This window comes from Cryptomeria japonica, chromosome 3 (genome assembly GCF_030272615.1).
Source record: "Cryptomeria japonica chromosome 3, Sugi_1.0, whole genome shotgun sequence".
Lineage (NCBI taxonomy): Eukaryota > Viridiplantae > Streptophyta > Pinopsida > Cupressales > Cupressaceae > Cryptomeria > Cryptomeria japonica.
The window spans coordinates 758,557,112-758,573,801 of NC_081407.1; positions in this window are offsets into that span (position 1 = coordinate 758,557,112).

Here is a 16,690-nt window from a genome sequence, read left to right on the forward strand (position 1 = left end):
CTGGTAAACAGAATAGCACTTTGAGGACTGCATGAAAGACAGAAGAAATTAGTGATTAGCAGATTTCCATTGGAAACTCAAAAAATGTTGACTGTCACCACATTTAACCTGTTTGCATATATGTTCTTTGAGACTTAATAATGCATCTTGATGCTGAATGAAGTTTTGGAAAAAATCGAAAAAGGTAGTATTCTAAGTTCATTGAACTTCACATCATATAACTTATAAATTTAATTATAGGAAGGAAAACACTCCTGCTTGGCTCCTAGTGATTAGTGTTTGGAGCAATCCCACACATCTGAACACAGGAAGTCATTAATAGACAACTCTCACCTGCACACTTCATATAAAATCAGCACTAGGTCAAAATAATCAAAGGTGCCCAAGCTTAACAACCCAATCCTAACTTGTGTATTATGTTGGGAGTTATCTGTCCTTGACTGTGTCAGAACAGTGAGATTGGTATCTACTTTTCTCTCTGATAGGCCAATGTCCATGTCATAATATATATTCTTTTGGCAGTGAACTCTGGCCACCAAACCCATTTACACAAACACTTGTTGACAAGTTGATCCACCGGACCACATCTATCTTAATGAACCGGAGCAGTTCTCGATGAGATAAGCAGGTGCTTTGGTTCCTTAAGGAAAAAGGACTTATATGTAGGTTTACGAGTGTCTATTGTGGACCAAGAATCTCAAAGCCTGATATGACAACTGGAAAGATTTCTGGCATGTTTGACATGCTAATAATGCCCAAGAGTTATACCATATTTAATGGTTATTTTTGGTTAAAGGATTGACAAGGATTTATTTCCCAAGGTTGGGTCTTGAAAATGGGATTTTCATGCAGTCTTGGTCATAGAAGCAATTATTGTTATATCTCAGAAAATATCAGACCAATATTTTCATAAAAGTTGTGATATTTTCTAAAAAGGCATTTACTTCTATTTTGATTGAAGTTTTCCTGAATATTGGTAATATTTTCTGATTTTGCTGGTATTATCTTTATTTTTTTCGTTTAAAAAGAGGCCAGTTTTCAGGCTAAATGATTTTGATATCTTTAGGATGGCTGGGGTATTTAATGAAGAGCAACCAAATCAAATTAAGTGAGTAGAATCTTGGAGCTTCAACATCAGGAACTATTCCTTTATGAGATTGTTTTGTGCCCTTTGTAAACTTTGTCTCTTGTGTTATGGTGATATTAAGGGCATCTCTGTTTATTCATTGCTTTGTTAGAATTCATGATCGAGATCAGATTGATATATCTATTTGGGAGGATGCGTGGCCATAGTTCCTTTGGCTCCCTTGAACTTTAAGAGTGTTGACTCTGTTGTACTCAGTGGAAGTAAAAATATGTGAGCTACGTCAGTAACCCTACACAGCTCTTGGGAAAGGTGTAATGATGGCAATAATAGAATACTTTGGGCACCATAGAAACTAGATCTCCATTGTAAGCAATGGTTTAGGAAATGGAGATGGTGGTGCTTTTGGAAATGGAGCAGTTCTGGATGAGATAAGCAGATGCTTTGGTTCCTTAAGGAAAAAGGACTTATATGTAGGTTTATGAGTGTCTATTGTGGACCAAGAATCTCAAAGCCTGATATGACAACTGGAAAGATTTCTGGCATGTTTGACATGCTAATAATGCCCAAGAGCGATACCATATTTAATGGTTATTTTTGGTTAAAGGATTGACAAGGATTTATTTCCCAAGGTTGGGTCTTGAAAATGGGATTTTCATGCAGTCTTGGTCACAGAAGCAATTATTGTTATAACTCAGAAAATATCAGACCAATATTTTCATAAAAGTTATGATATTTTCTAAAAAGGCATTGACTTCTATTTTGATTGAAGTTTTCCTGAATATTGGTAATATTTTCTGATTTTGCTGGTATTATCTTTATTTTTCCCCTTTAAAAAGAGGCTAGTTTTCAGGCTAAATGATTTTGATATCTTTAGGATGGCTGGGGTATTTGATGAAGAGCAACCGAATCAAATTAAGTGAGTAGAATCTTGGAGCTTCAACATCAGGAACTATTCCTTTACGAGATTGTTTTGTGCCCTTTGTAAACTTTGTCTCTTGTGTTATGGTGATATTAAGGGCATCCCTGTTTATTCATTGCTTTGTTAGAATTCATGATCGAGAGCAGATTGATATCTCTATTTGGGAGGATGCGTGGCCATAGTTCCTTTGGCTCCCTTGAAGTTTTGAGTGTTGACTCTGTTGTACTCAGTGGAAGTAAAAATATGTGAGCTACGTCAGTAACCGTACACAGCTCTTGGGAAAGGTGTAATGATGGCAATAATAGAATACTTTGGGCACCATAGAAACTAGATCTCCATTGTAAGCAATGGTTTAGGAAATGGAGATGGTGGTGCTTTTGGTCTTCATGAGAAACATGGTGCCTTGCTATCTTTCCTTTCTACCAATATACAATGTTTAACCATAGCATGAAGATTAAATACCAACGGATCCCTTTGTAAAGGCCCTTGTATTTTATTATTTAGCAGTTAGTAGTGGTGTAACTCAGTGCATTACTGAACTAAGTGATTGCGAGCAATCTGGTTTATATTACGCATGATCACATCCAGCTAGTATAAGACAATCTAATCTGTTTACCTTCATGTAAAATACTTATGATCTAGCATCAATTCAGTATACATAACCCATGACAAAAACATTAGGAACTGCAGCCCCATAGTTGATCGTCCTTCATAGCAGCTAGCCTCATTGGGCTCCTCTTGCTTTGTGTGACTTTGTAGCTTGACATGTGTCGTTTGTACTTTGTAGTTTGCAACTGATTTTTAGGGTTAAAACTTTGAAGTCAAACTATATAGTGATGCATTATGCAATGTGCCATTATAATCAACAATCACAAAATTACTGAGGAAAATCCATATTTCAATATTCATATTTCATGGTGTACATTTTTGTTTGCTTTCCCTCATCACTTTCTTTGCAATTAGGATGACTTCAAATGTAAAAGCATCAATTATTTCCATCGATACATGAGGATGCATCCTCAGGGGTTTTCTAGTTGTTCCTGTGCTTGAAACATTTGAGGGATGTGGAGATGCTTGAGGAATGTTCCCTGGCGTTCCCTATCCTCGCTGCCTACTTGGAAATGCCCCAAAAACAGTTGTCTACCATTCAGGTATGGTCGGCTGTTCCCAGATAGAAATTTTAAAGAAAAAAATAAAAAATGAAGAGGAGTGGGATGGCCCACAAGACTATTGCATCTCTATCAATCCCTGAAACATAATAAAGCTGTAACCCTGTCTTTAGAAGCAAGAAAAACACAACAGCCATAACAAATTGCGTTTTTTTGGCTGATATTCATGAGCAGTAAGCATTGAGGAGTGATGAAGAACAGGGAGGAGAAGAGGAGAACACCATTTTAATACTGTTTGCCTTTTATTTTCAAGATTCTTTTTCTAATCTTTCATAGTTTTGAAAATTTAAAGAAAAAGAGTTAAGGCTATTTTTTTCAATTTTGTCTTCTTTTTTCAGTTTGCACTCTGTTTTTTTCTCAAACATGGGCAGAAATAAGGGTAGTGAAAATGTTGGCATGGAACAAAGAGTTGTTGGGGGATCAATGCGATTGTTGTAATTGAAGTGGAACAGCCACATGTCTTGTTTGAAATTTTGAATGCCTTTCTGTTTTTCTAAAAACTTATGCAAAAAGCCCATTCGAACCCAATAAACCTCATTTGCTCTTTTTAACAGCTTTAGACAAAGATAAAAAGAAAAAATTAGGGGAAGCAGAGTATTGTTGTGTCATTGTGCAATAAATATTTAAGATGAGCTATCCCAAGGTATCTAGTCATCTTTTGTGCATTACAAGACATGGTGTTAGGGTTTTGGAGTAGTCATAGTTGAGAAGGCCAAGGTAAATTGATTGTACATGGATTTTGAAGCAAGATCTAAGGGTGTGCCAATAGAGTCTATACAATCTACTATGTCATCCATGGTTGATAGCATTGATGTTTATACAAAAGGAATGAGGAAGAATTCAAATGCTAGGGATAGTTGCAAGGATGTTGAATGTGCAATTACGAAAGAGGTAGCTAATTTAGTTGCCCAATCTTTTTATGCCCATGCCATCTCATTTTATGTGGCACATTTTTCTTATTTCAAAAATATGTTGACAAAAACAAGTCGCATTGGTTCCTCATGTCTGCCTTGGAGAACATAGTTTATACATCATCCTTCTTGAGAGACAATGTTTAATAGTGAGTTTGTTGATGGATGATATGAGGCAAATTTGGCTAAGGATGGGCTGCTCAATTATGAATCATGATGGATTGGTGTTCTCATATTAGACATTGATCACTCATCAATATCATATTTACATGTGTTCTTGGCTTTTATTTTTTTAGAGTTATTCATTGTTTAGGGAAGTGCAAGGATGTGAACTTCCAATTTCAGATTTTGATGGAGGCAATAGAGGAGTTTGGGGCCTCAAATGTTGTATTGGTGGTCACCAATTCAACATGTGTTTGTAAGTTAGTTGACATTATGGTGGAGGGTGCATATAGGCACAATTTTTGGATCCCATGTTTTCATATGTTGAATAATTCATTGAAAGGCATAAGAAATATTGGCTGAAGAGAGCGGTGGCCGAAGCAAGATTGCAAGATGTTCTTATTTGCAACCAACACCCTCTGATTGTTCTTTTTAGGAATTTTTTGAGGAAGAAACTCCCCAAACCTATTGATACTAAATATTCTTGTTGCTTTGTTTTGTTAGAGAGGGTGCTTGAGGTGCAAGAGCCTCTATAATTGATGATAGTTACTCCAGAGTTGGGTAGATGGATAGAGGCAAACACAATTGAAAGAAATCGTGTAAGGTGAGACATCCTTAATGATGAATGGTAATCCACTGAGGTAAGATATTTTATTATTAATGTTTGTGACTTGTAAATAATTTTCATTCTTGTATTTGCATTCGTTCTTTGTTGCTTGAGTCTTTTTTTTTTGAGATTTTTGCTTGTAAATATATTTGTTCCATCTCTTATGTTGTATGGGTTATTATATATGTTGATACATACTCTCCTATTATTGGAGATATTAATGAGACATTTGACAACATGCTTGGCTAGATGAAGCAAGCAATGTAGAGTAGGATTTTTTATTTAAGATCATATTGAGGAGCATATCAAACCCATTGTAAAGTGGCATTGGAACACTATACACCATGCTTTATAATGCAACCCATGTTCTAAATCCCTAGTGGTATGCATCAAGGGTTAGGATGGTGTTTCATTTTGAAGAGGAAGAAGTGAAAGAAGTGTTTATGAATGCCCTTTGAAGGATGTATGGTATTGAGGGGGCAACTTTACTTTAACAACAATGGATTTCCTTTGTCGATTTTTGGGCCCAACATTTAACAAACCAAAGTCTAGGACATATAGGGCTGAATGAATTGACTATAGTAGATGGTAGACATGGCATGACAGAGAAGCAATAGAGTTGAGGATGTTTGTCACTCACCTCCTTTTACAAGTTGCTACTTCATTTGTTGTAGAGAAGAAATGGTTCACATTTCATTCATTTACTAAGCAGGAGTATGTTTACCTTTCGACAAGCAAAGAAGTTGGTATTTATGCATAGTGCCTTGCAACTTAAGGTTCAATGGACTCGTAAGTATCAATACACTCCAATTGCTTGGTGGGATGTTGATCCCAAAGATGACATATAGATTGATGAGTAGACACAAGAAGGATTGGTTGGGCTTACACTAGATGAGGTAGTCCCTCATTGGCAGTGACTTAGATTTAGATTTTAATTTTGATTCAGGTGAAGATGAGGCAAAGGTACAATAGCAATAGATTTAGTTATGTACATTTTCTCATTTTGAAATTGTAGCCTTTAAGCCTTTCATTTTGTTTTCTATGTGCACTGGTAGTGAAAACTCAAATGATAAGAGATTGAAATTTGGTTAATTTTTATGTCTACTTCTGAGTTCTGAATTCAACTATATTGTTTCATAACATGGTTACATAAAAAATATGGTGAATGCCTTATCATATGAATGTTTGAGATTCAGTATATTTTTACGGTTGTCTTGGAAACAATGTGGAACATAGGTTATTTATTTTTATGGGGGCATTTTTCCATTTTTGAGTTACCAATCTTGATAATATCTTGAGAAATTGAAAATAGATTTATGTATTGTTTTTTCAAGATATTCCTAATAAAGATATTTTCTATGGTCTTGGTCTCTGACATTTAATCTCATTGATAATCTTCCAAGTATTGTTTTGGTATGTGTCAGATTCCCTCAAAATAGGGTGGATATACAACACTTTGTCCTTAGCAAAAGAAAAACACACCTATTGCAATGAACTTGCACTTGAATCCCTCATACAACGAATAATATTATAGCAATGATTATAGTTCATTCAAACCCTTAACATGCATTAAAGAGAAAAACAAAGCAAAAAGGTGTAAGGAAGCACTACACAACTAAAACAACAAACTACAGTTGGAGAAACTCTTAAATGAGATTAAAACTCTAGGAAGAGCGAATAAAACTCATCATGCCAAAAAAGGCATATGTAGAGCCCAAGAATAGTTTAGATGAGCTCCCAACACTTGCAGTCAGTCTCTACAACTTCAAAACCTTGCCCTTGTATAGTGCAATTTGGAAATGTGAACCAAGAAGGTTTTTAAAATGTTTTTTTTTCAACTCCTCTATGCTCTAACAAGCATCAACCAACCTTGTAATGAAGCTTATGGCTTCCTGATAAATTCCCAAACATGCAATAAGGAAAGAACTATCTTGTGCTCAAACCCTTCAAATTCTTATTGCCAACATATTGACATGTTCTTTGGGGTGAACATGTAAGCCTGTTTGGGGAAATAATTGGAGAGCACACTAAAATTGGCTTTTCGGGTAGATTTAAGGTCTGCAATTTCGTCTTAGTGGCTCTTGAAGATCTTTCATTCCATCCCACATGCTTTCTTGACTCTTATCACATCCTTTCACATCACATAATCCATGATTCCATTGTAAATGATGAATTTGATGAAGATGGTGCATATTCTAATCCAAAGACTCAAAATGGAAATCACAATCTTGATGATCTTTCAATCTGACCCAAGCTTTCAGATCACACCTCCCCAACCAGGAGCTTTTGGTCCCCCGAAGTTCACCAAACTGAGAACCAACCGAAGAACACCCAAATTATCATATATTCTTAAGCATCCTTCTTCTTATGACTTTGAACTCCCAAGCCCACTCCAACTTCAAAAAACATATACAAACCAATCATGGTCTCTAATCTGGATCTTGACTAATCCACTTAGAACATCAGCAAAATTGAAAGGAAAAAGTTTGCCCACCCTTGTAGATGCCACTTGAACCTCACGCTCCTTGTTTTTCAACTTGTACATGCTTGCCACTTTTTGACAGCCCTATACTTTTCTATTGTTTATCATTCTGAAGCTCTCCACAGCAGTCCTTATAGCTTCATCTTCATGAACACACTGTTTCTCATTTGTTGGGGAGCCCAACTTTCCAAAAGCACTAACTAGTCTTCTTGATTTCAAGGTACTAGCAATGGCAATTCTTGATCTATCAATATGAATTTATAAAGAAATTCTTGCCTTTCAAGTTTCAACGAAAGCCTATATTGATTCTTGTACCTGAAATGAATAGCATGCCTCATATGCAAGTAGGGACGACCAAAAATTAGATAATATGCCCCTAAAGGAACATTATCAAACAAAACTTTATCCTTGAACTTTGGACGTCGAATAAATACCAAATTACATTGCTTTCTTACCTTCATATTCACTCCATGTTGCAATGATGCCAAGGCACATGGATTTGGGTGATGTACAACCTTAACTCACAAACTAGCTTGGAAGAAATGAGATTGGATTGAGACACGAGTCAAATAAAGCATGAATGTCTTATCCTTCACTTGTATCCTTAGTTGAAACAACTGAGTAAGCTCCTCTTCACCATGAGAGCGTCCACTATTCTTTGAAATCCCCTTCTTTACTGCGGCACAAGCCATATGCCCATCTTCATCCTAGGATTCTCCATTGACCTCTACAACTTTTCCCACATACACAATATCTTTACACTTCTCACATAAGGAGCCAATCCAACGTGTAGCTTTCAACACCCTTCTTCCATGTGACCATCTTTGTTACAATGGTTGTAATAGAATTTTCTCTTGCGTTTACACTTCTCATGGCTATAGAATTCTTCTTGCTATTGTCATTATAGTTCTTCTTGCTACAATGCTACTGCTCGCTACCCATATGCTTTCCAGAAGTAACCCTCTCTTGTCCAACTCAAGGTAGTGTGCTTGGGCACATGCCTCATCTATGTTTTTGGGGTTTGACCATGAGTACTACCCTTTTTAGGTGATCCTAAAAACCCATTACATTCTTAATTATCACCTCACATTCCATGATATCCTTTCTAAGATGAACTTTTCTCTTTCTAAACTTTCTTGTACCCTTTGCCCATGCTCTTGTTTCAATTGATGCCATTGCATTACCCTTTCTTCTTCACGGAAAATCAGATAGAATTTCTTACAAAGCAGCCCTTTAGAATGTAAAGTCCCCTTTTGGGATTACCCTATTTTTTTGCCCTAGAATCACAAGTTCAATTGAAACAGGAGTTGTGATATAGTTAGAATTTAACTTTACCAATAAACATGTCTTTAGCAAGCTAAACTCTGAAATAGGTCCTGCAAGCATGTTAGACAACATATAATTCTACCAATATTTCAATAAGAGTTAGTTATCATATAATGCATATATATTATCAATTATTTCAATTCATTTGAATAAACCATTTAAGAAATCAAGAATCAATAGTTCTATTCCCATAGTCTACCATAATAGGGTTGGAGACGAAGCATGTTCGGGTGCCCTAACATCATCACATCTAAGCCCGAGAGCGTGGAGTAACCATACTTGACCCCTTGGCCCCAAGTGGCAGGAACTCTTGTCCATCCAGCATGAGGTGGTCTACTTAGAAGGGTAAGATGCACCTGCTCCCCTAATCATTACTCCTCAATAAGATGCCCTAACTTCACCACGACTAAGCCCAAGAGGGTGGAGTATCCATGCTTGACCTCTTGGCCCCAAGTGGCAGGAACTCTTGTCCATCCATCATGAGGTGGGCTACTTAGAAGCGGAAGACACACCTGCTGACCTTATCGAGGTTCCTCCCTAATCCTTTTGTGATAGCTTATAGGAGACTTAAATGATTACATAGATGAACTACTATCATAACAAAGAATTAATAAACTATTTATTCAATTACAAAAAAATATAGATAGACTATATATATATATATATACTCAAATCTTCTTATTATCTTGCATACCACAATTTGAATAATGCTGTTGCAGTTTTATGATATTTGATATTTCTGATCTGTTTCAAATATCAGATTTGCAGATTGCTTGATCTTTTAATAGTTGCAGATAGATTTCCTTGCTTGTTTGATGCCTTTCTCCAATGCAGTCTTTTATGTTTTATATCTGTACATCTCTTTGAAGGAAAGTGTCCTTTGGAAGTTGCTGTCCCTTGGAATAGTCATAGCCTTTCTTAACCATGCCTCTTCAAGTACAATCCTAAATGATAACTCTTCAAAACCAAGCGCTGCCTGTTTTATATCTTAATCGCTGCTTAAGGATCTTTGCATATTTTAATTGCTGGATGTATTAAGTGCTGCATTATAATATGTGCGCTATTTGTATATATAATAATCATTACTGTTGTTAATAGAATCGCTGCTGATAATCATTGATTGCTGCCCTTAATAGATTTGAAAATTGTGCACAACTCTCATACCATGTGAGAGCATGCCTTCACAATTTCAACCTAGCAAAAGAAATCTGCTGATTTGGAGACATTTGTGAGGCCTGAAGTAAACCTCCATTTGTGAGATCCAATTGTGCTTTTCTACATTAATTTCATTGCTGTTGGGTTGAATATCTATTTTTTCTTCAGTTTTAAAGAACCTCATGTCCTAGGACTCTATTTGCTCATGATTGGTTTTCTTAGGTTCACCATCTTCTAAACTCTCTTTTGGAATTCTCATTTCCCCTGTCAGAGCTAGAATCTTGCTCTCAAGACTATCAAGCTTCTCTTCAACAATGGTAATCCTTGCAATATTTGCTTCTAACCTTTGGAAATGTGCCTCTCCATCATCCTTCATGTCTCTTTCCATTCAAAATGTCCTTAACCACTCTGCTATTTTGATTTCAGGCTCAAAAGGCAAAAAATCACAAACCCCACTCTAGTTGAGGGCATAGACCAAAGAATCAACAAACAATTAACAAATTCTGCACACACAGGCTATAGAACTTGCTTTAGAACCACTTGATCTATAAACAAGATGGTTATAGTGTACTTTGCCCTTGGCAAACAAACACACCTAAAAAGAAAAACAGAGCTAAAAGATGTAAAGAATCATCATTCAACTGAGGCAACCAACTATAGCCAGAGAAACCCTTAAACAGGAATAGAACACCAATAGTGAGCAAAACTCCTTATGTCACTAATTTTCAGTCACTTACTAGTGATACAATGCCACTAAAGGCATACACAGAGCCCAAAGATAGTCTACACTAGCTCCCAAGTCTTGCAACCAGCTTCAGCAACTTCAAAATCCCACCCTTGTACAATGTAATCTAGAAACATGAACTAAGAAGGTTTTACAAATGAGTTTTTTCAACTCTATGCTCTAACAAGCATCAAACAACCTTGTCATGAAGCCTGTAGCTTCTCAATAACCTCCCTAACACATGAGAAATGAAGAACAGCAGTCAAAACTTTCAAATTCTATTTACTGCTCACACAGTGACATGTTCACCACTTCTGTCAAGTAGAAGAACATGCATTCTCCACCTATGTAACTGGTGAACGCACCAAAATTGACTTTCTAGGTGGATTTAAGGTCTGCATTTTTGTCTGAGTGGATCCTGAAGATTTCCCTTTCCATTCCAAATGCTTTCTTGACTCTTATCACATCCATTCACATCACAAAATCCATTGAAAACAATGAATTCCGTGAACTTAATGCATAAGAGCAATCTGATGACTGAAAATGGCAACCGCAATCTTGATGATTTTCAGCTTGGCCCAAATTTTCGGATCATCTCTCATGCAAATTATGTGGTGAAACTTATTTGAAAATGACTGGGAACATTATTGATAAATACATGGTTACTTTTGATTTAAATATACAGTTTTATGCCTGAATTTGTGTGAACGTAGGCTACAAAGACCTTAGATCAATTGGATCTGCACCAAACTCAAGGGGAATGACAATTGTCTATGGAAATATTTCCTTTTGATGTAGGTTATTCCATGAAATTGGCCACCTGTCAAGTATCTACTCAACATAAGGATAGTGTTTCAGCTCTAGAGTATTGTAGAGAACCCAAAGGAGGCCTGTAAAGACAATGCAGACATATCCACAAAGAATCTGAACATCCCTTACAATACAGTCCTAATGGGAATTAGACTAGTGATGTCAACAAAGGTGGCCATCAAGGAAAATGCATACAAGGAGAAGCCTCAACACGAAATTAAGGCTAGCCTTTCACCAAGGAAACTCCTTTGATGTCCAGTATTCGGAAGTTAGTATTGTAGATAAGACAAGATGAAGGTGATATGAACCTGTCATGTATGGAACAAACTCTTAACAAGGTTCAGAAGCCCGTGTCTATATCCAGGTATGAGTAGAATATTAATTCAGCATCTTCCCATCAGACGATTTCTCAAATGTGGTTGTTCTTATGAGCATATCTATTCTGCCAACCTAGGATTCATGTTAGGGTTCAAAAACTTAATTCCTAAGCTTCTAGGAAACCAGATTTATTGCTTGCAATGGTCAACAAACCTGAGATTAAAAACAAAATTATGTTTGAATTTTTTTTAAAATCTATAGTTCAGTAGCTGATGAAAATTTTCAGGTGGCAATCTAGCCTTTGCGTTACTACAGATGGAAAACCAATGATGCAGCAGTTTGTGGACCGGTCAAAGCAATCTCTCTTTGCGTGAAAGCTAGACTTAGAATGCTGGCATCCTGGAGGCTGCTAGTAAATACATAGATTTTAGGGTCAAGATTGATTCTTTCACTGGCCATCTCCTCTTGGGTTCCCAAAGCTTGTATTGGTGCTTCAAATGAGCAAATCTGGGAAGTTGGAGGGGAGGGTGAATAGTGAGGATGGCGAACATTTACTGCAACCCTAAAAGATTTCCTACCTTTTTTTTTGTAAAAAGCAAAATATCTCAAATGTTAAACAAAGAAAACTGCATAGGGAATGCCTTAAGCAAAATGGGTGATCCGAAATAGTGAGAAAGATGTAAAAAATACACTACCAAAGAGCACCATAAAGGGTTCTTGTTGGAGAGTATAATAGATGCATCTTCTAGTTATTATCAGAAGTGAAAAATCAAATTTGTTTGCAGCACAATGTTGTAAACTAAGTAGTTGTATCAAGGTAATCATTATATATTTTTACAAAATATAACATGTTGGTTTATATTGCTGGATTCTACAAAAAGCCTCCCCATGCTAGTAGGGATCCAGTTTGGGTCTAGGTATGTGTTGGAATGTCTTTGGGTTCATTCATGGTTCCTTGGGTGGACCTTGGGCCAAACTCAGGTGGACCTGTAGGTTGCTTGGCCAAAATAATTGAAAACTTTTTTTTTAACATTTTCAAAAGCAAAAAACTCATAAATGCCTAATTTCACCCTAAAGTGAAGACATTTAACCTCTTTTGCCTCATTTCGTAAACACAAGTGAGTAAAATGACATTTTTGAGTCCAATTTGCCATTGTTTTTTTTTTAAGGTTCTTGCATTATTTTTTGAGGTTAAGACTACTTGAGAGAGATCTACACCAATGGGATAGAGAGCTGCATGGTGAAGATTTATCTATTGTATGTGAGTGAATAACGTTTTTTGAGTTTTTCAAGATTTAAATATTTTTTGAACTTTTTATACACAATATATGGGTTATAATGCCGACTTTTTAAAAAAAAAAGTTTACAGTTGTGAATTTGTATTTTGTTTTGTTTTGTCACATTCATATAGAATGACTAATATTTCTAGTTTAGTTGCCCTACATGTAGGGAGCTCATTTAAATTGGATGCAGTGTCACCTCTTTGGCGATATACAACCATGATTGAACAACTTCCTAGTGTTAAGGATTAATGTGAGAATGAGTATAAGATCTTGTATAGTCAAGTTAAAGTTAACTTGTGCACTATTATTGGCTTAAGAATAAGAATTCATCTAGGGTTAAATAAAAAAGGGTTCCCAAAGCAATAAATAATGGAATATATTAAAGCACAAGACAACACCAACATGAAAGTAATAGATCAAAAGGAAACACACATCCCCTTTCTAAGAAAGGATTGCAAACCTTCCTACTAACTTAGCATAGTCAAATGACCCCCAACCTTTCATGCCACCATCTTCCTAGGAAGAGAATGTCTCCTTCCTTTCTTATAAAAGGGGCCCATTGGAAAAGGCCTTCAAGAATGGGATGAGGGAGGTTGCAAATCAGCGTATTGCTTGTTGCATTTATGGCAATGGGATTTCTTTCAAATTTGTTAGATACTCATATTGGTGGGATATGGTGACGTCAATTGCCAATGCATTGCTGATTACATTAATCCTGGCTATGAGACGTTGTGCATCAACTTATTGGCCAAAGAGATAGCTTCCATAGAGGCATTTTTGAGATAAATTAATGATACATGGCCTGAAATAGGTGTTTCTATCATTATTAATGTATGGAAAGATTGCAAAAATAGAGCACTAATCAATGTCACTGCAGTTTCATCAAAAGGGGCGATGTTTATAAAGGTAGTAGATTATGAGGGGCAAGTGAAGGATGCAACTTTTATCGCTAATATCCTCATACAATCTATTGATATGGTGGGCCTGAAAAATGTTATAGAAGTCAAAATAGACAACGCTAAAAATTGTAGGGTAGTTAGTTCAATAGTGTAGGGTACATATTGGCATATTTTTTAGATACCGTGTCTTTTGCATTCACTCAACTTAATATTGCAAAAGATTGGCATAGAGATTGAGTGGGTCAAAGAAATCTACATGGAGATCAAAGAGATTCAAATGCTTGTGACAAAACATCGTACATCACAAGCCATCTTAAGATACTTCTCCAATATGGAGTTGTTGAAGATTAATTTAATTTTTTTAAATATATTTTAACTTTCAATATGTGATATGTCATCTACCTTTTAATATATATATATTTAACATGTTAAGTTGTCAGACTTGATTTACATCACACAACCATCTTGAGATGATTTTTGAAGGCACAAGAGGCATTGAATGATATGGTCATCGATATTTTTTTGGAGTGTATGGAGGTGATCAAATACAGAGAGAGACCAAAAAGTCAAAGCATTGGTCCTAGGTGATGAATGATAGGTTCGCGTGGAATATGTTTTGAGTTTCATTGAGCTCATATTAGCATGATTAGGTATTTTGATATAGATTACCCATGTTTGGGTGAAATTTATGATGTAACAGACTCCATTGTTGAAAAATAAGGACCATAGTAGAAGCCAAGAAGCATAACTTCTTAAAAAGCAGTTTTCAAAAGAGTGTAAAAGATCATTGTTGATCATTGGAATAAGATGACCACACTCTAGCATCTCCTAGCATTTTTTTTGTCTCTGAAATATTATAGTTTAGAGGTTGTTGCTAGCATTTAGAAGAATATTCCCAAATGTAGATATATATCTTGTTTTCTTGAGTGAGTTTGACCACTTCATATATTCAAAGGATCATGATGTTTGTGCTCTTCAAGACAAGTACATAAAAGATGCTCATGAATGGTGGTAAATACATGGCCAAAACTCGTAGCCTCTTGTGATAAAAATTCTCCCTCAATTATGTATCTCTTTATTTTTTTGACTTTCTCATTTTGCTTTGTTGTTGTATATTATAATTTATGTTTTTGTAATTGTAAATGTTGTATTCAAATCCAATAAGTTTCTAGTTCTTCAACTAAAAAGAATTGAAGTACATACTCCTTTATCCATTTGGCTAAGCACAATTGATTGGGTGCAAAAAAGTTGAGGATTTGGTTTTTGTGCACTCCAACTTGCATCTCATCACATAGGAGACTTGATCACAATGAGTGGTGACGAGGAATCATGATCTAATTCTTGAGTGTACCGACTTACACACTACAATTGCACAACTTGCCAAAGCCTCTATAGATGAGGCATCTTTGCATATGACATGACTAGTGAGAGTGGTCCTACAATTGATTTTGGTCAAAACGGAATTGAATTAATTGCTGAATTCGGTGCTCTCAATGAAGAACATACAAAAATGATTGAATATTGATTGTAATTTCATTTTGTATTGACATTCAACAAATCTCTATAGAAGAGGTAACTTCTACATATGGCATGGATAATGAGTGTGGCATTGCAACTAATGGTTATTAAAATGAAATTGAACTAAATGTTGACTTTGATGCTCTCAATAAAGAGAAATATGAAATTTGAATATTGATTATAATTTCATTTTGTATTGACATTTAAAAAATCATGGACTTATCATATTCTTGATTTATGAGTATTTTCTTTTTACATATTGTGAGTTATTTAAATAATTTATTTATTTGAATTTATGTGTATTACTATTTTTAATGTATTATAAATTTTAAATTTATATACATATATATGAACTTGTATCCATACCCAATGAAAAAAATGCCATACCAACATACTTGAACCTTGAAACTATACTTGTCCTTGTACCAGGATTGACAACTAAGATCCTTGTGCAACACATTGTAAGCAAGATAAAAAGGGAGGGTAAAGGCTAGTTTCCATAAGAAATTTTTGACTTGCCAAGCTGCAAAAGAAGAAGCTTGAGTCTTGAAAAGAGCCTTTTACCTAGCCCCTTTGATGTTGGCTTCACTGGAGCCTTCAACTTGCATAACAAGTATCACTTACTTGGGGGAGCTAGTTCAGAATGGTCCTTTATAACTTGTGCAATATTTTTGGATGATTCATGGAGAAGTATCTTGTTGATATCCTCTAGTGACTTTTCATGCTAGGCCACTGTTGGTTCCCCAAAGGGTTTACACTGCAACAAGCAGAAATCAAGTTGATTCTTCGGATTATCTATGGAGAAGCCAACTCCAACTGTCAATATCTTCGAAAACTTGGACCAACTATGACAAGAGTTTTGCAAATCCTTCAACAATTTGGGCTTTGCAAGACCCAAGAGGGTCATCCCTTGGTGAATCTATAATCTCTGCGCCATACTCACAAATTTCACCAAAACTAAGCAGATAATCTCATATAAAGGCTCAACAAAGAAGGAGAATGCTCAAGAATGGCAAATTCTTCAGTGATCCTCAACCTATAGGAGAATGAGATGGATAAAACATGAAATAACATACATAAAATGAAATGTATTTTGATAATCAACAATTTGTAACAAATACAGATGAATAGAGCATAAAACTGATTGTCAAAGACTTAAAACGAGCTAGGATCAGTGCCTTATTCCATTGGGTGCTTGAATTTAAAAGACATAAAATGAATTATAACAAAATTTTATTTAATACCATTCAAATCTAAGATAATATTGCCTTACAATATTTCTTATCTACAATCTCAACCCAGACTACTTATCAAATCCTT